Source organism: Hylobates moloch, unplaced genomic scaffold (genome assembly GCF_009828535.3).
Source record: "Hylobates moloch isolate HMO894 unplaced genomic scaffold, HMol_V3 SCAFFOLD_13, whole genome shotgun sequence".
NCBI classification, from domain to species: Eukaryota; Metazoa; Chordata; class Mammalia; order Primates; family Hylobatidae; genus Hylobates; species Hylobates moloch.
Genome location: NW_026652288.1, coordinates 1948024 through 1972602, shown reverse-complemented (window position 1 = coordinate 1972602; position 24579 = coordinate 1948024). Strand labels below are relative to the sequence as shown.

The window sequence follows — 24579 nt, the reverse complement described above, 5'->3', positions numbered from 1 at the left end:
CCAAACCCAGGAGGCGGCAGGCCGGCCTGAGCGGCACCGACTCAGCTTCAGGAGAGGCTGAGCAGGGCAGACTTCAGTCTGTCCTGAGCCACGGTCCCCAGAGCTGCAGGCCCTGCGCCCGCCCCCAGTCACTCCGCAGGAATTCTTGCACCTGAGGACAGCAGAGTCTCCACCTGCCCTGCTCGCTGCCCCTTTTGCCTGGGAAGATTCCTTCCTTCCCGCTCCACACCAACAGAGGGAAGCAGAGCCCACGCAGCTGAGGCCCAGGCTCAGAGAGCAGCGCCCTGGATGGGCAGTCGGGCCCACCCGCTCCTCTCGGCCCGGGCACAGCCACCCGCCCCGCCCTGCACCTGCGGGCTGTCCAGGGCTCCTCCGCACTCTTAGAATCGCACTCTGACGTCTCGTGAGATGCTCCGGAGAAAGCTAGGCTGTGAATAGAAATGCTAAAAATTGTCAAATACTCGGTGAGACAATGACTTTTAGGTTCTTTTCAGACCCGGTCATGTGGGCTCCTGTAATGCAAGAGCTGGCACCTGGGGGCACAGGGTGCGTGGGTCGGGGAGCCGGGCTGGCTCGGCGGCTGCACGTGGCGAGGGAGGCTGCTGTCCACCTGCAACCGCACCCACCCTACGCGACTTTCCACACAGGCCGGGGCGCCGGGACTCAGAACCCATCACGCACCCTGTCTCCTTAGAACGGAGCGGCTTCCTCTTATTTGTCCCATGAGCAAATATGTCGCTTTTGATTTTCACCTTCCAGTTTGTGTGATGAGCTTCTTCAGGACAAAGATCTGGACGCTTTCCTGCTGGCCAGTCTCTTGCCTCCCATCCCCAAGAGTCACCTCTTCCATTTCCGCGGGGAGTAAATGCCTGTAGGTTAAATCTTCTTCTGATGTCATGGGCAGGCATGGGGCTTCAGTTCCAGCTCCAACCTGTAAAATCATGGCTTATCTAGCTAATTGTCCCGAGTCCAGAACATTTTCATTTTATATCGTGAAGAGATTTCAGCTCAAATCACAAATCACTGGTTTCATAGTCAGAAGGCAGGAAGGCTGTACGGTGGCTTTGTAGCTAAAACCCAGAATCACAACCCTTTTTTTCTGATTTTTTTCATCATTCTCGCCTCTTACCCTGCTTCTGTGCTTTGTCTCAGGGTTCTCAGCATAGGAGAATTTACTGTTGCCCTGAGTTCTTCCTTAAGTAAAAACATAGTTTATACTGAGTTTTATTTTTTTACCTAGACTTTCCCTTGCATAATCTAAATTGATTTTTGTAACGGCCCTAGAAGCTGAGTGGGCTGGTGCTGTCAATGTTTTATCTTTTTTCCTCTTTATCTAATGGAGAAGTGATTGTGTTGTGAAGTTCATACAGCTAAGAACTAGCAGAATAGTAATTCAAAATCTGGACACTCTTTTGCTAGTTCTGGGCATTTCTTTTGAGCCAGTGTTTCTTAGCCCTGGCTGCATATCAGGATCGCCAGGGGACCTTTAAAACACATACTGATGCCTGGGCCTCACCCCCAGACTCATTGGATCAGTGTCTCTGCAGGCAGGGGTCAGTGCCTTTTCGAAGGTCCCAGGTAATTGGAATATGCAACCAGGTCCAGGAATCGCATCTTTAAACCATGTTATTTTCCTGCCTCTACGTCAGAGCATGTGTGTGTATGTGTGGACTGGAGGGGTGGACGCTAACAGAATGCTGTCATTTTAACCTGTAGTTCTTCCACTTGGCTGGCACGTGTGATGAGCAATTAAGTTTTAATGACTGTTTTTCTTCATTGTTATCTTTATGCCCACACCAGTGTTGTATTTCCTTAAAATGTAAGTCCTTTAATTATACAAACTGCATGAGTATAACATGTTCTTGCTATAGAGCACGTGATAAAGCACACAGCACCCTAGTCTTTGAGATGAGGTCATCCAGTGACTTCAGACTTGTACTAATAAAGAACCTTTTAAAAAACGAAAGCAGACGAAGGCCTCGCTCCTCAGGCGGAAGTGGAAGCCAGGGCTCTGGGCCTTCCCCAGCTCCCTCTCCTTGCAGATAAACGTTTGCTCCATCAGAGGCTGGGGTGACCATGGGGCCCTCAGATATACAGAGCACAGTTCCAAGACAAGGTTCTAGACTTGAATCTAGAAATTCTCACTTTCTCTACTGCTTCTCTGCCCGTGTCCTGCAATTTGTGGCTGTGTGGCTGACATCAGGAGCTCATGTGGCAGCGTTGTGATGCTGAGTTGCCAAGGCCAGTGTCAGAACATAAACACCCAGACTCCCGCTGGAGATCCCAGCCCTGCTATGGGGAGGTCTTCCCCAGGGAGCATATTTCCTCTCAGCACACTCTCCTCTCCTTCCTCCACCTCCTGGGATCTGCCTCCTGGGAACCTGCCCTTGCTGCCAGTGCTGAAGTGAAGCCCTGTTTATGCCATGACACAGGTGAGCTGGATTTTGGGGATTTATGACTGTGGCTATTAATTGGATCCACATCTAAATCACTTAAAATAATTTCTTCAGGAAATACTAAGAAACTCACCTAATGTCTCAGATATCAAATGCTTTAAAGTATCAGTCATGCACTCACCCCAGTTAGAGAGGATTTTGGTTCTATTCCACTGAGCCTGTTTTGATTCCATGGGTGGTACCATTGAGGGGGAGTTATATTTATTTGCAGAAGATCAAGCAGCAGTACAAGGGCTCTTCTTATTTCAGCCTTATGGAAGGATGACTGTTCAAGTTAACACAGCGATTAGCAGGTTGTAATGTTTCTTCATTATTGTTATATAGGCTGTTGCTTTATGCTTACATATTTGCAGATATTTTTTATGTAAGCCCAGCTTTTCTATAAGATATATGTAAAAATTAGCTCTCTATATGAGACTAGACAGGCCTGAAAAAATGATAATCAGCAAATTAAAAATTATTTTTAATTAACGGTATGAACCACTGTACTACTACCGTGCTTGTAATATGGGGTAAAATAGTAAAAGCCTAAAAATTATAAATAAGTAAGCTTGAGTGCATTTCAATAAAGCTTTTTGGCCAACATGCAATAAAGCTTCAACCTATCTGGCAGTGTGATTAATACAGGATATTCCCACCTTAGCCGGATAGGGCCACCTATTGGGATTTTCTCAGGGTTAAGGGACAGGCATCACCCTCTGTGGTCTTCAGTCTTACTCTGCCTTTAGTAGAGGATTCTGTCTGCCCTGACAAGTGTCATCATGGGCTCCGTTTGGTGATAAGGAATCTTGACCTACCTCTGACATCATGAGCTGCAGAAGCCTGCAGAAAAGCTACTTAATATGCAAGCCTCTGGCTTATATTGAAGGGTAGAACATTTTTAACAGGATAATTATCTTGGAGAAAATAACTTTTATTATTAAGTAACTTTGAGTTAAGAAGCTATGGATTTGAAGAAGAATGTAAGCCTGGCATTGCTGAGACTGAACTGAATGGGTTATATTGTTCTCCAGCAAGGAGGTATTCAAGCTGAACATATGTATGTGGCTCTAGTCTGATAAAAATCCAAAGTGTAGCTCATTGTAAAATTAACCTGATAACTGATACTCTAGATCAGCACTGTCTAATATAAATATAATGCAAGTGGAAGAATTACATATGTGATATTACATTTTCCAGTAAATGTTAAACATAATTAAAAGAACCAGATGGAATTAATTTTAATAATACAGCTATCTAACCTAAATATGATAATATCAACAAGCAATCAATACATAATGATCAATGAGATATTTTGCATTGTTTTCATGCTGTGATCAAATCTTGTGTGTATTTTACCTTTACGGCACATTTCCAGGTAAACTGCACATGAGGCTGCTGCACGCCCTGCTCTTTGCATGGGTGTGGAGGACCCAGACTTTGCTCAGTTCTTCTCAATACTTTGCTCTGTCTAGGCCTATGATGATCTAATTTTTTTAAAGTTCCTTTTAATTTCATTGAGGTTTGAGTGTGGTATTTAAGAGTGCTTGCTGAGAAATTAGATGATCAGGATTCAAATGCAACTCTACTATTGACAAACTAAGTGATGTTAGGCCAGTGATGTAGCTTCCCAGGGCCTCATTTCTGTGATCTGTAAAACTGATGTCATCATGTATCTACCTGGTCGTGAGGATTAAATGACAATTCATATTTAGTACTTAGCACATAGTCCTTTTAGGTCATTATAAATATATCTTCCCTGTCTCTAGAAATGAATTATAGTGTGTCAGGAAATGAGACTAGATGATCTATCTAGGGATAAATCTGATGTCTGTCTGAAGAAGCCAAAAAAGAGCGTGAGTAAATATTCTAGAATGATCTGTATACCCCACCAGAGAGTTCTTAATGTCAGGCCTTGTGTTTAGCTATTACTCTACTTAAATCTCCAGTAGGTTAAATTCCAAATTTCAAACTGACATGTAGAGTTAGTCTGGCTTAATAGAGTTTGAGTTTCATTGCTATTACAATTTCCATGGCAAGGCAAGTGCTTCTCTTCTGCCTAAAACGTGGTGATATCCACACAGAAATAATTACAACTTTGTTTAAAAGACTATATGAAATAACTATTAATTAACTAGAATATCCATATGAATTTAAAAGATCAAGCTCTTACTGAGAAATAAAGCTGGATTTCAGAGGTCAAAAGGAGAGTCTTAAAGATGATCTAATCCTTTATCCTCATTTTGCAAATGAGAAAGTCACTCTGTGCTCCTGAAATTGCCACTTTCCCATCTTCAGTAAATACAGTACTTATATTTTTTTTTCAATGATTTACTTTTTAAAAAAGACTGGGACTGACTCATGCCAGTTGATTTTCTGTAAATCACTTACTTTTGAGTATTTGAACAGGTCTTACATCCAGAATTTTGCACCAGGATGCTGGTGATGCTTAACAAAATGTTTGAAAGATAATGGCCCTGACATTAAATAACTTCATCTAGTCAATTTTTTTCAACACATAAAAATTTAATGCCTAAAGTCTTGTAAGCTCCTTGAGGATTATCTGAATTTTTAAAAAGGATTCAAATACTTTTTTTTTTAGACGGAGTTTCGCCCTTGTTGCCCGGATTGTAGTGCAAAGGCACGATCTCTGCTCTCTGCAACCTCTGCCTCCCAGGTTCAAGCGATTCTCTTGCCTCAGCCTCCGGAGTAGCTGGTATTACAGGCGTGCACCACCACACCTGGCTAATTTTCTATTTTTGGTAGAGACGAGGTTTCTCCATGTTGGTCAGACTGGTCTCGAACTCCCGACCTCAGGTGATCCGCCCGCCTTGGCTTCAAAGCAATGGCAACTTTAGATGAAATCTGTGTGTGTGTGTGTGTGTCTGTGTGTGCGTGTGTGTGTATCTGTGTCTCCCTCTCTTAGGTGATGATAACAGAATGGGAAATAGGACCTAGTGACATTGCTTTGACACTAAGTCTCTGCCACTCCCTGCCTTCGTGATTTCGTGCACCCTTCCCACCTTCTGCAGGTGGCCTTTCAAGTGCAGGTGTGTGGGGAGGGAAGCCTGCTGTGTCCTGGTATAGTTCTCCAGAGCCAATGCCTGGTGCTTTAGGTAGATGTGTTGCTGGCACCCTTGACCACAGATGATCTCTCCTGCTGTGCCCAAGTATAGCAAACCATGCAGGGCCACTTAAACCCATTAGACCATTTATTATTGACTCACAATAGGCAAGTACACTTTAACCCGAGTAGAAACTAAATTCATTGTCATTTTCAGTTGTAAAGTAAAATCCCAAGACCAGACATTCTCATAAAAGTTTACTAATGGGTTCTGTGTTTTATTTTTTTCAATTTGTTAGAAATCATTCGAAACTTGATATCCGCATTACTTCTTTTAAAAGTTTACATATATTTCATTTGATTTTAAATGATCTAAGATGCTCTCCACATTTTAGTAATGAATGACATTGTCCTGGAAGAGTCATCAATTCTATCTGCAAAGGAGAAAGTTTCTGTGTGTGAGCCAAAGCATGTCACAAATGCTCGATGTTTCCTTTTAGAAGAATGAAGAACAGGCCGGGTGCGGTAATCCCACGCCTGTAATCCCAGCACATTGGGAGGCCGAGGTGGGTGGATCACGAGGTCAGGAGTTCGAGACCAGCCTGACCAACATAGTGAAATCCCGTCTCTACTAAAAATACAAAAATTAGCCGGGAGTGGTGGCATGTGCCAGTATTCCTAGCTACTCATGAGGCTGAGGCAGGAGTATCACTCAAACCTGGGAGGCAGAGGTTGCAGTGAGCTGAGATCATGCCACTGCACTCCAGCCTGGGTGACAGAGTGAGAGTCCATCTCACAAAAAAAAAAAAAAAAAAAAAAAAAAGAAGAAGAAGAATGAAGAACAAAGAATTGGAGGATGGATTGGAGGGCCTGAGAAACTGGAGGCTAGCCTGCAGCAGCAGAAAGCACCCTCGAGTTGGGAAGAGCTGGTTTTGAACCCCTGCTAGGCATGCTCTAGCTCTGTGTCTCCAGGTGTTAGGCAGCATCTTGAGCTGATGTACAGGGAAATAATGATGCCGACTTTGAGGATTAAGAGAGACACCGAACCTGCAGTGTCTGACCTAGCATGTAGCTCCTCAGCTGGATTCTCGGAAATGGGAGTGATTGACATGTGTGCTGCTCTTACCATGAAGATCCCTGCTCCTCTGTCACCAGGAACCTGTCACAAAACAGAAAGTGTGGCTTCTAGGCAGGATTGGGAAGACCCAGAAAGGGGAGGGCATTCCAGGTAGAGGTAAAGAGATATGCAAAGTTGAAAGCATAGAAGAATTTCATGTTTCATTTTTCCTCCCACAGAACTGCTAAAATTGGAATGAATATGGTTAGTGGGTAGAAAAAGTTGAATTAATGTTCCAAAGGAATTATTGTCCTTTTCTTCCACCACCCTAGTTTTCCAAGTGAACCCAGGAAATAGGAAATATGGGAAACTTCCTGGTCTGCATGTGTTTCTTTACTTCTGTTTTTTAAACACCTCTTATTTTTCATTGTGGCATTTGTCCTGATATGGCCTTAGATAGGCAAGCTGCATTTGAGGTCCTTATTGAACCTGCATACATTGCCGTAATGCAATTCGCGATGCACTCCCTAAGTCCAGAACCTTCTCTTGCAACTGCAATCACTGCCTGACAAGCAGCCTTTTGGGCATGGAGCTCACCTCCAGCTCATCTCCCTGGGTTAGGAGACTTTGTAGGGAGGACGGAGACCTAGGGACTCTCGCAAGTTTCACACAACTGACCTTGTTCTTTCATTTTTATTAAAGGACAGATTTTATTTTAAAAGAAGTACAACTTTGGCCGGGTGTGGTGGCTCACACCTGTAATCCCAGCACTTTGGGAGGCTAAGGTGGGCGTATCACGAGGTCAGGAGATCAAGACCACCCTGACCCCTGGCCAATGTAGCACATGGTGAAACCCTATCTCTACTAAAATACAAAAAATTAGCCAGGCGTGGTGGTGCATGCCTGTAGTGCCAGCTACTTGGGAGGCTGAGGCAGGAGAATCGCTTGAACCCGGGAGACGGAGGCTCCAGTGAGCCGAGATCCCGCCACTGCCCTCCAGCCTGGCGACAGAGCAAGACTCTGTCTCAAACAAAAAAAAAATTACAATTTTGAGGAGATACAGCAGAAGTGTCTAACTCCAAGGCCACTCCTTAGATAAATTTCAGCAAGTGTGGCTGTGTGTGTGTGGGGCCTTCAATACTTTAATGAGAATAGCTCAAGATGCAGGGAAACTATCCATTCCCATTAACTCAAGAGAAAAGAGTCCCAGTTCCATTAACCATTTCTTCCTCTTCTCTTACATGCAGGGCGGGTCATGCGGAGGCTGTAGCCAAGGACGAGGTGTGTGCAGCTGTTGCCTGGACGTTTGTCCAATCCACATTGACATTTGAGGGATCACAGCGTGTGGTATGTGAATTGCAATGGGACCTTACCTTTGTGTTAGGAATGTAAAGGAGGTACCTGAAAACAAGCAGAACTCACAAGGCAATGACTGATTTAGAATTCGGGCAATTGGGTTCTTTTGTACCAGTTATTTCTTGCTGTTTTTAATGCTTACACGCTTCAGTTGTATGCCATTGTCTAGTCAATTATATATACATGTTAAGTTCATACATCAACTATTACTTTTTCTTATATCTTTATACTGATGAAAGCATCGCCTATAATCTAAATATTTCATAAATGAACTGAACCAAGCAGAGAACTTGATCCAAAAAAAATACAGTTATGTTTAATTTCCTAATTCTTCTCGTTATACTTACGTGATATTTTCTGAATTTCAAACTCCTCCCACTCCTACTCCCTCACTTTAGCCTGAGTGCCTGCTTCGTGTGAGGTCACATTGTAGACACGGCTGGCTCTCTTGAAGCCCTTGAGTACCCTGTAAGAAAGTTGCCACCATCCCTTTTAGACATGAGGAAACTGAGGCAGAGGGAGGTTGGACAGGTAGCCAGAGGTGCACAGACTTCAGAGCTTACTTCCCATCAGAGCCCCATTTTGAGGCTGTAGTTTCCTTTTTCCATAGACACACATCCTTGGGAATCATTTGTATCCCTTTTGAAATCTATCTTGGATGTAACTGTAAATTTTCAGCTGCATGAAAGAGTAGCATTGCCTGACCATGTGTAGGTTCGAGGTCTGAGCAGCCCTTACTGCCTGGGGACTTTGAAGCAGACTCTCAGCTTCTGTGGCCTTCACTTTCTCTTCCAATTATGTGTGGGTGGAATTGAGAAGTGCTACAAATTTGATTTCCAGGAAGACTGAGAAATAAACCAATCTGTTGGACCTAATGTCCTCTATTTGCTGCACAACTAATTTTTAATGGTTCAAAAATTATACTTTTCAAGGCTTCATCTCTGTAGTCTCTTACTTTTGGTGTCAATATCTTTAGCAACTTATCATCTCAATGTCGTTCTTTGCATTAACATCAAACTGCCAGAGAGACCAAGTTTTTAAACTTCTATTTTCTTTACATAATTAGTGTATGTCCATTGTAAAAAAAATTAGAATATTAAAATAATAGATAATATAATTTTTTAAAGCACTGGAAATTCAAAAATTCAGTGACAACCACCGGTAGAATGTTGGTTTAAAATTCTTCAAGACTGATTTCTTTGACAGTCTTCAAAAAGATTTTAAATTAACATGGGTCAAACTGTACCATTTGTTCTTTACTCCTTTTTCCCTTTATGCATCATATGTATCTTTCTGTATGAAGAATTACTTTTTTTGTTGGGGGGGGATGGAGTCTGGCTCTGTCACCCAGGCTAGAGTGCAGTGGCACAATCTTGGCTCACCGTAACCTCTGCTTTCAGGGTTCAAGGTATTCTCCTGCCTCAGCCTCCCAAGTAGCTAGGGTTACTGGCACATGCCACCACACCTGGCTAATTTTTCTATTTTTAGTAAAGACGGGGTTTCACCATGTTGGCCAGGCTGGTCTCCAACTCCTGACCTCAAGTGGTCCGCACGCCTGGGTTTCCCAAAGTGCTGGGATTACAGGTGTGAACCACTGCACGTAGCCTGAAGAACTACTTTTCTGTTACCTTATTTTATTCCATTACCTCGTCTAGCATTCTACTTTATGGATATACTGAAATATACTTCATCAATTCTCTATTGTAATTTCATAAGTTAGATTTTTAAAATTTTGCCTTATAAACATGGTTTTAATAACCATTCTTTACCTAAAACCTTTCACACTGTTAATGATTTTCTTAAGATAAATTCACAGTAGAATTGCTTGATTCAAGACTATATACATTTTGAGACTTTTGAGAAGGGCATTATCTTTACAATCCTGCTTCATTTTATGGGTGGTCATATCACTGCATGTCCTCTGCTATTGAAAACACAGCTAGCCATCCAATGTTTGAATGGTCTGCCATTACACATAGAAGTGTCATAAATTCAACCTTAAGAAAAAACTAATCTCATAGCACAAATTTCGTTTTGTAAAGGCTAAAAATGTATTTCAAAATATCTTCTAAATTCTCATAAACTCAGTTAAAAATCTGACACTTTTGTTCTTTTGTTCATATATTAAATCAATGTATGAAGCACCTACTACGTGCAATACATTGTGTGAGGCAGTAGTGATATGTAAATGATAGAACATGACCCAGCTTTTGAGAAGTCCACCTTTTAGTTGCAGAATCCACGCTTATATTGAGCCTCTGATACATGGTATGAAAAGCATTATAATACATTTACTTTAAAAATGAAATCTCAGTAGAGCAATTTAATATAGTGGCCATTATTGTTTCTGATGTGTAACTCTGAGAATTTCGAGATCCACTACCATTAAAGAAAGCTAGGATTGTGTTCATTATACTAAACTGCAGAATGCACTACAGAAACATTTCTGCCCCCAAGCGACCTACCCCTAGGTATTTTGCTCCTTGAATATTTCCAGGAATGGATAGCTTACAACTCAACAAGGCAACTCATTCCATTGTTGGATTGTGTCAAGGGTTTGAATATTATTCAGTTTTATAATAGGCACCTGTTGTTCTTACTTTCAGCCTCTGGAGAGATACAGACTACGTCTAATTCAATTCAATTTAATGCATATATTTTAATGATCTACTATGTTCAGAACATGTTCTAGGTTCTATGGGCTAATTTCTATTTCATATGACATTATTTTCAATATTTGATAATAGTTTTTCTAAATATACAAGTTAACAAGTTCACCTCATTCAAGAAAATTGGATCATTAATATAAGTCTGCTAAATCTCTATAAAGCAATACATTTTGGCCTCAGTTGTTGACCACTTACATGAGCTAGCTGGAAAAAATTTTACAATCAATCAGGAAGACACAGGCATTTACTCCTCCCACTTCTGTACATATTACACAACAATTATATTAAAAAGAAAACAAAAGTCATTTGCCCCACACTATTACTAGTTATGACATGAAAAGTCAAGCCACGTGTATTAGTTCATTCTCACACTGCCATGAAGAAATACCCGATGATTTATAAAGAAAAGAGGTTTAATTGACTCACAGTTCTGCATGGCTTGGGAGGCCTCAGGAAACTTACAATCATGGCAGAAGGCAAAGCTGAAGAAAGGCATCTTCTTCACAGGAAGAAGTGCTGAGCAAAGCAGGAAAAGCCCCCGATAAAACCATCAGATCTCATGAGAATTTACTCACTAACATGAGAACGGCATGGGGTAACCACCCCCACGATTCAATTACCTCCCACCGGGTCCATCCCATGACACGTGGGGATTATAGGAACTACAATTCAAGATGAGATTTGGGTGGGGACACAGCCAAACCATATCACCACAGTTGTGTACATTTGGTATAAAACAAACCCACATCAAAAGCTGGAAAACCTTGTGTGTCCCCTATGGCCGCACCCAGGCAAGCCACCAGCCTTCTCTAAGCCTCGGTCACTTCATCAATTAAATAAAGGAGTTAGAAATCTTTGAGGAGACTTAAACCACAATATTTTAGGATGAAATTTTGTGCTTGGGGTTCTGGGTTTTAAATCACAGAGCTCTGGATGCCTGTTAGTTATGGTTTGTTTGGTTGAAGCTTCCTCTCCACCTCCTGATGGGGTCTGACCCTGCTGCAATGCTGCACGCACGTGGTCACCCTGCACAGACTGCTGCACTGCAGCCGTGTCCTATGAAGTTGACGTGTGTTACCTGACTTCCTCCTTAAAATAACACTAGGGAAGGAAACATTATCATCCCCATTTTCAGCAGGAGAGACCTGAGGCAGAGCGTTATTAATGTGCACAAGGGCGGATAGAAGAAGTTTAGTTCGGTTTAAAAGGCACCCCATAGTCTCAGCTCCTCATTTCTGTCTTATATGGAATGGGCAGGTGAAAGCCTTTACTCTTCCAAATTTTTCACTCCAAATAGTTTCTTGGAGTTGGTTCACTTGGTTGTCTTAGAGATAATGCCTATTACCAAGGCAACTTTGAGATGCAAGGAAATAAAGCAATGGCAACAAATCAACAATGCCTAAAGCTGTGAACCATGCAACCAGGGTATGTATGCAATGTCTAACTAGTGTTTTGTGGTGGATTCATTAAAATGACCTAATTTGACAACATATAAGCAGGAATAGTATATGCTTGAAATCCTCCTTATAGGGAGAAAAACTTCTCAGAAAATCTAACACTTTCTACTTTAGTCCACAAATGAATTTTGTTGCTCATACAAATTTTCTTAATTTTTACTTTAATGTTTTCTGACTGATGACACTTATTGTTTATTTCTTTATTTCCTCCTTTTCTGATACCTGTTTTTACTACTTCTTATATCCATCTATTTGAAATTCCACATAATTTTTCTACATCAAAGCTTTTGTTTCATTTACCTCTTACCCTATCCTTGACTTTATGCCATGTACTTGTCCTGCTTCTTAAATAGATAAATCACGTAAGTGCTGTCTGCTGACAACAGCTTCCTACCTTGCCTAGTTTACATTCTTTTATTAGAAGAAGCTAGTGAAAGAAAATCCCAATGTGCAGTGTCGCCCACTTGAGGGTATACATTAAAAACCCTTATAAACATAGAATGGCAAAATGGAAATACCTTGAAGGCTGTCGCTCAACCCGAAACTACCCGGCCAACAAACTTGAAGGTAAAAAGTTGAACTGAGAGGGAAAAGCAACCTGGGCATGGAACAGGTGTTGGTTGACATTTGAGGGATAATCTTGATTCATTCCTTCCTTCCTTCCTTCCTTCCTTCCTTCCTTCCTTCCTTCCTTCTTCCTTCCTTCCTTCCTTCCTTCCTTCCTTCCTTCCTTCCTTCCTTCCTTCTTCTCTCTTTCTCTCTCTCCTTCCTCCTTCCCTCCCTCTTTCTCTCTTCTTACTCCATTTTTTTCTTCCTTCCTCCTGGACTCTACCTCTCTTTTTCCCTCCCCTCCCCTTCCCTTCCCTCCTCCACCTTTCCCTCTTCCTCCTTCTCCTCCTCTTCTTCTTCTCCTTCTTCCTCTTCCATGTTGAATGGCTTAATCATTATAATAATTCTTTGCTATTTAAGAAGGCATTATTGTCCTCCATACTTTGAACTATCATCACAATCAGGCATAGACTTGAAATATAGGAAAAGTAAATACTAGTAGCCTGTATGCAATCTTAAACCATACAACCAAGGGAGTTTTGTCCTCTGTACCCAGAACTTCACAGTGACCTTACAGCATCACAACTGTTAAGACACTAAGAAATGGTAAATATCTGAAAACAAAGATCCATTGAGGAGAGCTCTCCTTTTATTTTAAGAATCCTCTTAAGTAGTTTGGGGTGAAAGATAACAGCAGAGATGGTCCAGGGCCTCCCAGGTGCTGCCTGCATCTCAGAGACACAGGCTCGTGGGGAGGGGAGTGCAGAGCCCTAGTGAAGGTGCCTCCCAGAGCTGGGCAGGGGAGAGCGTGGTTAAGAAGTTAGAACAAGAGAAAGAGAGGGGCCTTTTGTTCTTGGTAAGTTCCTGTGTTGTGTTCATCTTTCCTTTAGGTGATGTGGCCTTGAGCTCAAGGGGACACTTTATCCCTTCATAGTTCACCACTGTCCTACTGTTTCCCTTAAGAAGAAATGCATGGTATTAAAATATAGTCAGGAAAAATACAACTTTATACAATAAATTTACCTCTGAAGTTTAAAGCATCAACTATTTAAAACATCTACATGATATTACATAATTACTGTTGATTTCTTAAGTATGTTAATAGTGTCCTGCCTGTGTTTAAAAATAAAGTTCTAATATGTTAGATATGCACACTGAAACATTTGTAGGCAAAATTATATGATTTCTGGAATGTTCTTCAAAATAATATAGAAATGGTTATCAAACGGGGGTCTAGATAAGTGACAGTGGCCAAATCACATTTTTGTAACTGATGGGTATATGGACTTATTATGCTGTTCTCTTTAAAATTTTGCGTCTCTTTATAATTCTCCATACTTAAAAGCTTCAATAAATGCAAAGTTGCGTAACAGTGACAGAGGAGGGATCCCTGTACCAGACTGGCAGGAAATAAATCCAGCTTTCTACGTTTGAAAGTCTAAGGGTGAATTTCCCTCTCTGCCTCTCAGTTTCATTTTCTGCAAAATGAAGGTAATAGTAGACTGGACCTCTTGGAATCATTGTGCAGATCACGTGAGTTGCTGTGTGTCACATGTCACATGTACACAACGCATGTAGGCCACCCATTAGTGCCTCATACACAGCACACATATGGCCACTACCATTAACTCATAAAAGTAAAAGCTTTTGTTTTTACTTTCTGCTTTAAATTTCTTAGATTGACAGTTGTTATATAGGAAAAGAAGTCTAATTTTGTATATGAAAAGTGTTTTGGAATTAATAATTACCTTTTCTATTTTGCAACCAAAAGCAGAAATAACTCAATAATGACTTTTCTGTCACTTGTAACATTGGATGGATTTCTAAAGATATTCAAAGAAATTATTGTTTCAAATTTTGCTAGGAATATACTATAGCTTTTTTTCTTCAAATTAAGGTATGTTAATTGATTAGGTAGCTTAGCCATAACACTGGCTGTATCATGGGTATTTTTTCTTTCTTTTTTATTCTGTTGCAAAGGGCATACAACCCCATTTTTTTCTATAATTACAATTGTTGTATGACCATTTGTAGTTTACCTTTACATAACACCTGAAGGGCAGTAACTTTATAGCTGCTTAATCCTGCAATTCTTTCTTTTCCACACTATTTAAATTCTAACTCATCCCTATTACAGGAAAGGAACCAGTCCCAGGACTCTGGGCAACTTTAATTTCTAAAGAATCCATTTTCACTGATAAACACAGTGAAGGCTGTGGAAACATCTGCATGTATGTAACTGTGGGTTTTGACTGTTCCCTCCATTCTGGCCATGGTGCACCTGTGTGCAGTCTGTTCCCTTCCCTCCTATATGGGACAACCTGTCCACCCGTGGGACCCTGTCATCCATTACTTGATGGGAGGCAACAGAAGTGACTTCCACAAGGTCACCCCTGAGCAAATGCTTTGTACAAATCACCCTCGGGTATGAAGGGTGAAAAGATGAGTAAAGACGGAGCATTTTGGAAAATTAAGAATCAATCAGGGCCAGGCGCAGTGGCTCATGCCTGTAATCCCAGCACTTTGGGAGGCCGTGGCAGGTGGATCACGAGGTCAGGAGTTAGAGAACATAAACCCCATCTCTACTAAAAAAGTACAAAAAAAAATTAGCTGGGGGTGGTGGCGGGCACCTGTGGTCCCAGCTACTTGGGTGACTGAGGCAGGAGAATGGTCTGAACCCAGGAGGCGGAGGTTGCAGTGAGCCGAGATTGTGCCACTGCACTCCAGCCTGGGCTACAGAGTGAGACTCTGTCTCAAAAAAAGAAAAAGAGAAAAAAAAGAATCAGTCAGAATTTAGCAGGTGATATAAAGGCAAACAGAAATCTCACATGCATGATGCCGTGGTCAAGCACCATGGGCTCTGGGGGCAGGAGTGTTCCTTTGGATGCACAGGCCCAGGAAGGCTTCCAGGGGGGTGTGGAGTAACAGGCTCCAGCATCTGATATGGAGGCAAGAGAGAATCATGAGGAAGAGGTGGAAAGCGGACAAATGGGAAATGGAAAGGAAAGTCTTGTATGCACCTGCAGAGAGGGTGAGATTCAAGGGGCCCTCAGTCTAAAATGAAGGCATGGTAATGTGAATTCAGCCTTCCCAAGCTGCTTTTCAGTGGCTTGGTTGCTAACACCATCGTTGCATATGACAACCAGCCTTAGAGCTTGCAGAGCAGGAAGATATCAGGAGGACCAAGGTGAAGTGGAAACTAACAAACCCAAACAGATAACCGGGGTCTTCCTGGTTCTCTATAGCCCTCCCCATTCCCCAGCCTTGGATTCCTGAAACCATTTCTTTGTGTGGTTGTAAAAGGACTTTCTTAATTAACTGACATATTTGTAACATTTTAAAGAACTGTCTGATCCACATCCCAATGAGTTATATAATTCTGATAGGCAGAATAGAGAAACCTGAATATCCCATAACAAGCTATCATGGTCCTGGTTGAGCAAGGACTGGTCTGCTCAGGGCTGTGTGGGGGGCAGGCCCTGAGAAACGTGTGAAGGCACCACACAGGCACGCAAGGGTGTACACCCAGCTTTCAGAGCATAGTCTCTGCAGTGTACGGACCTTACCTAGCAAAAAGGTTCACTCCTTTGAAAGGAAGCCTGAAACATTTTTTGACTTCACAGGGACTCTGGGGACCTATTACTCTTATATCGCTGTGTATGGTGGTCCAGGCACAGAGCTCTGAATGCTCACATTCCACCAAAAAACACAAGAGATGAGTACAAAACACAACTCCATAAAGCAACAAACACAAGGCAGGGTAGTTTGTCAGGCAGAGAAGAGAAACCCACTGGGGCAAGGTGGAGGTCGATCTCATTTGGGAACGACACTGAAGAATACGTAGGCCTTTCCCAGGCAGAGGAGGTTGGCTGGGACTTTCTCTTGAGGACAAGAACAAGGTGTGGAGGTGTGAAAGAATAGGTTGGTTTTGTGTGGAAGGTTAAGGTGGAAAGATGGGCTGACATGAAGCTTGGAAGACATCAACCCATGCAAAGTTCATTGAAGTGTATCTTGGCAGCAACAGGAAGCATGCTCAGTGTATATGTGGAAAGTTTTCATGGTACATGTTGAAATGAAAAGAAAGTGATGCTCACATTCCATGGATGAGGTAGAGAAGACCTCTCAGAGCAGGAGCTGGTGTTTTAAAGAGGAAACTTAGGGCAGGATGCAGCGCACTGGCCTGAGCTCACACTAGGTGCGATACGGCCTCTAGGAAACCACTTTCCCTCTCCTGGTTTTGTTCTTCTCATTCAAAAGCATCCAAATCGCCCAACTGGGGGCACTGGGCTCAGTGTGTCATATATAGGTAGGCTGATTTCTGACATCCCATGACCAGAAGTAGCTCCTAGTGCTGAAACCACAGAACACTGAATGGATTTTAAGGTATTAGCTTCATCCTTTTAGGTTCGACCAACGCTTTTAGATGAAGTTCCTGCCCAGAATGGCCCCAGCGATGTGATAGTCTCACATGCAGTTTGTTTTCACATGACTGCTATAACAGGCATGCACGCACACACACCACACACATTTTACTATTATATTTTCTTGAAATTTCTTTCCAAACAAACATGTCTACCCATTTATCCTCCAAGGCCTGGCTCAATGTCTGCCCAAGGTGACATCCAACCACCAGCACTCTCCAGCTGTGGTCCCCACCCCAAGCCAGCGCACTGGCTCCGGCTGACTCGACCTTGCTTGCTCATGCTCCGGGTGCAACACTGCCCTGGTCTCAGTGTGTGGCCATCTGCTTTCCTTGTTCCCGCCCCCTCGTAGCACTACATAAGGATCAATCTGTGTTTGCTGAGCCTCACAGCTCTCCGAGTGGAGGCTCTGGGGGTCTCATGGAATGACCCCTGTACCAGGTTACAGGCTGGCTTGAGTCAGCCTCTGCCCACGCTCTGGGAGGGCTTCATCACCACTTCTCCTCTGTCTTACCATGGTGTGCTTTAAATGTGTTCTGAGACTATGAGCGTAAGGAGACATTTTACAAGGTCTGCAATTAAGATTCCTGTGCAAAGTGATGTTATTAGAAACATAGTTCATTGCAACTGTAAGGCTGGAGCTAATACTGTTTATTCTAGAAATCTGTTTTAAGTACACTATACCTTCTTTCTCAGGCTACTCCCCTTAATCCAAGAAATTGCTTTAGATGAAAACAAGCCCAAATCTCCTGAAACTAAATGCTTCCAATACTAGTAATAGAAGCTAAGAGTGTTCACATATTATGAGTGATTAAGAATGTCCCTTTATCTATTCTCCTAAATGTTTTAGGAAAAAAATTCAGTTTATGTTGTAAGTAAATTCCAATGATATTTGAGTGCTTTGAATGCATTAACCCACCTGCCCACCTTCGACCCTCCCTCTCTCCCTCCCTCCCTCCCTCTCTCCCTCCCTCCCTTCCTCCATCCCTCCCTTCCTTCCTTCCTTTTTTCTTCCTTCTTTCCTTTCTTTTTAAAAGTTTCAATTGATATGTAATAGTCGTAAATATTTTGGAGTTATATATAATATTTTCATACATGTACACAATGTGCAATGATCACACCAGGATATTGGATAACCATCACTTCAAATATTTATCATTTCTGTGTTGGGAACATTACAATTCTTCTTTTCTAGCTATTTTGAAACATATAGTAATTATTGTTAATTATAATTTCTCTATGATGCCTTTCCTTCTTCTTTGTGTCTACCTTTCTCCTTTTTGTTTCTTTTTGTACAAATGTATCATATGGATAATTGAGTATCAGTTCTCTATACTCATTTGAAAAGTATTTCGTTAGTGTTCTATAAGGTCTTTATAGCATTTTTTTTGTATTTTAATAATGGAGACAAAATATTTAAAAATACCAAGAAGAATATGAATTCTAATTTCACCCACAGTAATTTTTTTTGTGGGTGGATAAAAGCAACACTTTTATGTTGCTGCCTCACCTTCAGACCTGTAAACGGCAATTGACTTTTCTGGTGTTTTTCCTTCTTATAACCCAAATTCCCTCCTTAGTAACCTCTCAGACGTGCAGCACAGCAGTCCTCACAGCTGGGTACCACCCGCTGCTGCAGCCACTCCGAGTTGTGTGGTCCTGTGCACAGCCTCCTGCCCTGGGGCAGCTGCCTCTGACACTGCAGGTCCAGGCACTGCCTACGGGCCCTGACTGCACTATGCCCTGAGCGGCTTCCCGTCCCCTCCAGACACTGGCTCTGGCTGGGTGACCAGGCCAAAGACTGGTCCTTAGGAGGATTACTATCTGGGGAGGTAGAACATTTAAATCGTCCTGGCATGATACATTTAAAAAGCTACCAAACCCTAGCCCCAGTCCTACAGGAACATGATGGGATTTGAGACTTCTCTATGGCACCCACTTTCTGTATTGGTCTCTGTTGTTTCCAAACAGCTCATTTATCAGGGGTCATTTCTAGATGTGTTTTAATCCTTAAGGAAAATCCTTGTTCTTACACATTTTGTTTGTTTTTCTTCTCCCTCACTATTTAGCATTTTTCTCAATGGCTGAAGGCAGGACCAGGGCCAAAAGGTCCTGCAATAGTAAATAGACCATTGGTGCCCCAGCAGAGGAATGAAGAGGAGTGTCACCAGGGAAGAGTCCAGAATTGTGGCAGGGGGCAGGATACAGCCCGCTGGGGGCAGGTGGACACAAGGCCGGGCTTTGGATTCCCTGAGAGACAGCAAGGGGCCCAGAAGGCACAGGCCCCTGAGAGCTCCTGGGACTGACACTGTCCCAGGATCCCTCCACTGCAGGTGGAGAAGGAGCAGGAGTGGAGAGGAGGGAGCCAGGGGCTACAGGGGCACAGGCAAGGAGCCGGGGCACCAGGGGTGGAGATGGGAGATGCCTGGAAGCGCTGGAGGTGCAGGGCCAGCAAGATTTCCTGACCCAATGGTCATGGGGTGTGAGAAAGAAGCATTAAGTGTGACTTCCAAGAGTTCTTCCGAGCAGCCAATGGAATGAAAGCGCCATTTGCTCAACTAGAAAAACTGGCAGGGAAGCCCTTGGGAGGGACATCCAGAGATCAGTTTAGACAGGTTAAGCCAAGACGCCTGCTTTTCATCTAATGGAGAAATTCATAGTTGAATATGGGCTTCAGGAGTTCAGAGAAGAGGCCTGTGCTGGAGATCATATTGCTGAAGGAGTCGAGGCAGAAGCTGTTTATTTTGTTCCTGTCCGAACACACTAACATGCACACACTGAAGTGTATTCCCCTGAGAGGCCAGCTTGTTTCGTTTTCTACTCTTTTCTTATAGTTTGGGATCTGACCATTACTTTTTTTAAGCAAAGAAGTGAGGTGGAGAAGTAGCAGTAAAGGGAAGACACCCACCCCTTGGGAAGGCGGCACCTCTGAGATCACCAGGGCCCAGAGAGGGCGGGGGCAAGGTGAGACCAGGGAGAGCCTGCTGCGGGTGTCCTAGAGGCCCAGAGAACATGGGAGGTCAGGTGGTGCCAGGAGTGGACGGTGACAGGGCTGGAACCCAGCAGCGTCGGGAAGAGGGCTGGGCAGTAAGGGTGCTTGTCGTCTTCGGCTTCAGGCAGGGCAGGAGGGCATTACTGCAGCTGGCGGGAGTGCTGGGTGGGGCGAGGCCTCGCCAGGATGCAGAGTTCAGGTGGCCGTGCAGCCTGTGAGTATCTAACAGCAACAGGCAGAATGAGTCAGGAAGATACTTTCCCCAGCCTCTAAATTTCTTTGATTTCTGATATCTCCCTTTGAAGATCTACCATTGATCCACCCACTTAGTAAAAACACTGCTGTTATGGGCTGAACCGTGTGTCCCTCCAAAATTCAAACCCAAAGAGGTCGTTGGGGTGGAATGAGGTCATGGGCATGGCATCCTTGTCCAGGGAGCTGGCATTTTTGTGAGAAGACTCAGCGATGCCAGAGTGAGGGCAGGGCGAGTGTGGCCATTTGACAGCCAGGACACAGGCCGTCGCTAGAAACCAAACTTTCTGGCTTCTTGATGTTGCACTTCCTCCTTCTAGAACTGTGAGGAAATGATTTCTGTTGTTTAAACACCGGCCTATGGCACTTCGTATGGCAGCCCCAGCTGACTCCCAGAAGCACCAGATGACCTCAGCGCCTTGGCTCAGAGAGGCCATCTGGCCAGCAGGCTCTGTTTGTTCCCCCCAGGAGACGTGAAGACAGTTCTGCCTTGAAAGACGAACTGTGACCTGCAGCATAAATTCCTACCCTTCGAATGGGGTGGGAGCTTCTTAAGCTATCCCTTATCATATCACATCATGGCTGATGTGTGTGAATGTTGTTTTAGGAATGCAAGAATTGTCTTTCATTAACTGGAATAAACAAAACGAGAGCGGTCCATAAAGCCTTCCTCAGGTGGGTGTTCTTGGACTGTGTGGGCAACTGATCTAGTGTGCCTGGGGAGCTCCTCAAATTCTAATTTAAAAATCCATGTTGTTGGCACTGTGTCCCCCTGTGACCTGGCCAGACTGTTGAAACAGAGAAAAACAAAAGGGTCACTTGTGAATTCCTTGCTAGATGTCAGAACCCTTCATTGCAGACGTGATTCATGGTGAGAATCTGTAAACACATGTGTACACACACAGACATGGGACCTCTCAAGCCAGCAAGGCTGCAGCATGCTCCACGGAAGCAGGAAGTGAAGAACACGCAGCCACATCCTTGACATGGGTAAGGAGTTTGTACATTCTGACATAATAAACTCGACAACATGACCAAGAAGGGAAGAGAGATGAAATAGGAGTCAGCATCAGCTGATTTCTAAAGAAGAAGGTCATGATGAGCAGGGTGCCCAGCACTGCTTTGCTCAGTCTCGGTGACATCTCTGCAGCCTCAGACTGGCTGGGAGGGGGCACGGCGTCTTGACTGAGCTGGGGCAGAAGCACCAGGGCAGGCAGAGACTGTGCTGTACTTTCTTTATTAACTACTTTCGCTTGATTATGTATTGTCCTTAATGTCCTTTTATGGCTACACTTAAAGAATCCCTGAATATATTGAGTACCAATTAGGGAGATTGGCTGTAATTTTTTCATTGCTTGTGTGTCATTTTTTTGGGCAAATCTCAAGTGTTACAGACCTCTGATTAAGTGACAGATCATTCCCTTCTGTCCCTCTTCATCCATCCCTCTATCTGGCACATGATAGACACTCAGAGATAGATTTGCAAAGGGGATAAATTATTTCATATGAATGTACAAGACACCAAGCTCATGACTAAAGGAATGTGATAAGGCAGATGCAGGCAGCTCTCAGTCGATTGCTGTCTATAAACATTGCGTGAGGCTGCCCAGGCTGCTGCCACAAGGCACCAACGATCAGACGGCTTAAACAACAGGCATTATTTCTCATAGTTCTGGAGGCTGGGAAGTCCAGATTAAGGTGTCTCCATATCTGGTATCTGGCGAGGGCTCCCTTCCTGGGTTGCAGACAATCTCTTCTGGCTGCATCCTCACAAGACACAGAGCTGGCTCTCTCTTCCTTCTTAAAAGGACACCAGTCCCTTCATGAAGATGCCACCCTCATAAGCTAATGACTCCCCACAGCCCCACCCACCTCCTGACACCATCACATCGAGGCTCAAGATACGAATTGTGGAGAGACATAAACATTGGTCCACAGCCCATGTGCCTATGCTGTATATGTGCTTTCTGATATTAGGTCAGAAGTCATGAACAGCTTTGGAGGCAGAGATAAAGGACTGTATGATTTGGGCATAGCAAGATATAATTCTGGCTGGGAGAATCAAAGAGGATTGAATTTATGCAAATGAACCCACTGTGATTCTGCCTTCTTGATTGGAGGAAAGACGTTCAGGCAGAAGGCACTATGGAGAAGAAAAGGATCAAGACGTTAAGCAAGACGTGAGAGCCTTGATACCAGGCTGAGCTGTGAGGACTTGCCGGGGAGCACAAATCCAGGGGCTACTGGAGATTACTTGGCTCACCGATGGCAGATGGCATTTGGCTTCCAAAGCCGAATCTGTTGGGAATCTCTATGACAGCTTGGAGGGAAGAGCATGTGGAGAGAATGCAAGGCAGAAGTAGGATGGGAGTCAGGAAGGGAACCAGGCTAGCAGCAATGACCTAAAAGCTGCCTGCATATAAAGCACTCACATCCGTTACCTCCTGTAACCTTCACAACCTTCATGAGATGGCAAGTGTGCCCCCGTTTTGTAAGAGAGCAAAGACACTGAGAAATGCTATTGCAGTGCTGCTCAGAATGTGGGCTGCAGCCGAGCAGGGCCACAAGCTCTTTGTAACCCACCATGTCCAGATAAGCGCACAGCCTGAGAATACAGAAGCTTCTGTAACAATTTGACCTCAATACAAATTCAAGGGCATGGCCATTTCAAAAAAGTATTGTAAGGTATCTTATAAAACAATTAGTCTAAAATAAGTGTGTGGGAATCTTTAAAAATCCTCACCCTTTACCTCCAGATAATTTAGAAAGTGTTGAGTGATAGATGGCCTTGGGAGGCCCTGATCACTGAGCCCCAGCCCAGGCCTGTGTGCACCCCACACGCAGGAGACTGGGCTGATAGAAGAGAAACACAGCTACAAATCTACGCATCGCCCCGAATGCTTGGGTGCACCATATAATAATGTCCGCAAAGAGACACCTGCTCAGCTGTGCACTAAAACACGAGTTAAAGTGGTATTTCTATTTGCCTTGTGAATGGGTTGTTTGGGTTTTTCCCTCTTTCCTACAGATTTATCTTCATAATAATATTTTACTTAGGCTAATAACTAATGAGTTTGAATTCCCTAAACATATAATTCTTGATTTCGAGGCAGGGATGTTAAGGTTCTGTAAACGGAAGGCAGCCCAGGGTTAACAACTGCTGTGGGTTATCTTCAAGCCAAAAACACACACCAGTGAGAGCAGCTTGGTATATATTGGAAATTAATGAAAAATGGAGCTCCTCTCGCAGATTACCTGGCATGGTTTTCCAGTTGAACTTTCTTATCATTGATTTCTATTTGTGAGTTTATTACTCAGGGCAAAAAAGTTTTCAAACATTTTTTCTGATTGTTTAATGTTAAACAGCAACTTTTGTTATACATATTACTATTTTTAGGATAAGAAATTTATGAATAATTTTCATAGGTTATTTATGGTCTAAATGTGGAAAAATTGACCTTAAAATAAAATATTTTGCATTTTAATCATAGCTGTTTCCCACTTTACATGTCTTCTCTCTTTTCCGCTATGTTCTCGCATATTGATGTGCAAATTTACAAAGAATTATGCCACTCATCTCACTGATTCTTTAGAGTAAAATGTGTGAAAAGTAGATTTCTGTATTATAGAGGTAAATTACTTTATTATTTCCATGCTTTTTATCAGCCCTCATGCCTAGTTAACAATGACAGAAAACCTTATTGATTATTTACAACTCAGGAAATAAATCCTTCTATCCAAAGTCTACAAATACATGCATCAAATGGATGTGGGCTTGCATGGAATTGGAAAATGATCTTGTTTTAAACTCTATCTTATCGTATAAGTCTGTTTCTAGCATTTTGGAATTCCCATCTGCTATCCCCCCGAATCTCAACTTTTATTAATACTGATTAGAAGAGTAAATCGTCAATGAATGTTGAAGTTAGACATGCAAAGCGGGTATTGGATGTGTGACCTTAAGGGAAATTGAATGGTGTGGGAGCTTAAGATGTGGTTCTGAAGCCTCTGTCCTTGGTTTTTTCTTATTTGACATACTTGCCTGAAGGATGGTGTCCATTCCATGATTTTAACTCGCCGAATTTCACATCCCTGACTGTAGCTTGACGGAATCCAGGCACCTCCTTGCAGGATATTTCTCCTTCGATGCCCCTAGGCTCCTTGAGCTCGGCACACCCTGACCACACTGGGTCTCTTCTTTCATCTGAGTTCATGCTAGCTGGGTTACATCTTCCCCCTTCAGCCCACCAAAGGGTGAACTGCAGGGCAACCTCGGCCTCCCCTGTCCCCTTCTCCTAAAACCCAGCCATTTAGGAAATCCTGTTGC

The 24579-nt window shown here is 43.2% G+C and overlaps 1 protein-coding gene across 15 annotated transcripts in view; it reads left to right on the top strand.

The window, feature by feature from the left end:
* The window catches only part of MYT1L (myelin transcription factor 1 like), a 532891-nt gene that overhangs the window by 39113 nt on the left and 469199 nt on the right, over positions 1–24579 (top strand). For 14 of the 15 annotated variants that reach the window (XM_032172073.2, XM_032172071.2, XM_058426325.1 and 11 more), the window contains one exon: positions 7804–7903. The exons of the other annotated variant lie outside the window; for it this stretch is intronic. The gene's annotated coding sequence lies outside the window, so the exon portion shown is untranslated. The remainder of the gene's footprint in view (positions 1–7803; positions 7904–24579) is intronic. 15 annotated transcript variants of the gene reach the window in all.